Source organism: Chlorella variabilis (genome assembly GCF_000147415.1).
Source record: "Chlorella variabilis unplaced genomic scaffold CHLNCscaffold_58, whole genome shotgun sequence".
NCBI lineage: Eukaryota > Viridiplantae > Chlorophyta > Trebouxiophyceae > Chlorellales > Chlorellaceae > Chlorella > Chlorella variabilis.
In genome coordinates, this window is record NW_005435032.1 from 11524 (window position 1) to 13116 (window position 1593).

General features: G+C 67.9%; 1 protein-coding gene across 1 annotated transcript in view; it reads right to left on the reverse strand.

Annotated features, from left to right (window-relative positions):
* The window catches only part of CHLNCDRAFT_28861 (hypothetical protein), a gene marked incomplete at both ends in the record, with an annotated part of 13890 nt that overhangs the window by 11515 nt on the left and 782 nt on the right, over positions 1–1593 (reverse strand). The window lies entirely within an intron of this gene.

Genomic DNA, 1593 nt, shown 5'->3' on the forward strand with positions numbered 1-1593 from the left:
GGACTGGTGGTTCAGCATCCAGCAGCCCGCAGCAGCCAGCGGCAGGCAGCGGCAGCAAGGCACCCAATTCGGCACACCAGGCGCCGAATGCTGCGCCTCAGGCGCCTGATTCGGCACCTCAGCCGCCGAATGTGGGACCTGGTGGTTCAGCATCCAGCAGCCCGCAGCAGCCAGCCGCAGGCAGCGGCAGCGAGCCGCCCGATTCGGCACCTCAGGCGCCGAATGTGGGACCTCGTAGGTCAGCATCCAGCATCCAGCAGCAGCCACCGGCAGGCAGCTGCAGCGAGGCGCCCGATTCGGCACGTCAGGCGCCGAATGCTGCGCCTCAGGCGCCGAATGCTGCGCCTCAGGCGCCTGATTCGGCACCTCAGCCGCCGAATGTGGGACCTGGTGGTTCAGCATCCAGCAGCCCGCAGCAGCCAGCGGCAGGCAGCGGCAGCAAGGCACCCAATTCGGCACACCAGGCGCCGAATGCTGCGCCTCAGGCGCCGAATGCTGCGCCTCAGGCGCCTGATTCTGCACCTCAGCCGCCGAATGTGGGACCTCGTTGTTCAGCATCCAGCAGCCCGCAGCAGCCAGCGGCAGGCAGCGGCAGCAAGGCACCCAATTCGGCACACCAGGCGCCGAATGCTGCGCCTCAGGCGCATGATTCTGCACCTCAGCCGCCGAATGTGGGACCTGGTGGTTCAGCATCCCGCAGCCCGCAGCAGCCAGCGGCAGGCAGCGGCAGCAAGGCACCCGATTCGGCACCTCAGGCGCCGAATGCTGCGCCTCAGGCGCCTGATTCAGCACCTCAGCCGCCGAATGTGGGACCTGGTGGTTCAGCATCCAGCAGCCCGCAGCAGCCAGCGGCAGGCAGCGGCAGCAAGGCACCCAATTCGGCACACCAGGCGCCGAATGCTGCGCCTCAGGCCCCGAATGCTGCGCCTCAGGCGCCTGATTCGGCACCTCAGCCGCCGAATGTGGGACCTGGTGGTTCAGCATCCAGCAGCCCGCAGCAGCCAGCGGCAGCCAGCGGCAGCAAGGCACCCGATTCGGCAACTCAGGCACCGAATGCTGCGCCTCAGGCGCCTGATTCAGCACCTCAGCCGCCGAATGTGGGACCTGGTGGTTCAGCATCCCGCAGCCCGCAGCAGCCAGCGGCAGCAAAGCACCCGATTCGGCACCTCAGGCGCCGAATGCTGCGCCTCAGGCGCCTGATTCTGCACCTCAGCCGCCGAATGTGGGACCTGGTGGTTCAGCATCCAGCAGCCCGCAGCAGCCAGCGGCAGGCAGCGGCAGCAAGGCACCCAATTCGGCACACCAGGCGCCGAATGCTGCGCCTCAGGCGCCTGATTCAGCACGTCAGCCGCCGAATGTGGGACCTGGTGGTTCAGCATCCCGCAGCCCGCAGCAGCCAGCGGCAGCAAGGCACCCAATTCGGCACACCAGGCGCCGAATGCTGCGCCTCAGGCGCCTGATTCAGCACGTCAGCCGCCGAATGTGGGACCTGGTGGTTCAGCATCCCGCAGCCCGCAGCAGCCAGCGGCAGCAAAGCACCCGATTCGGCACCTCAGGCGCCGAATGCTGCGCCTCAGGCGCCTGATCAGATCG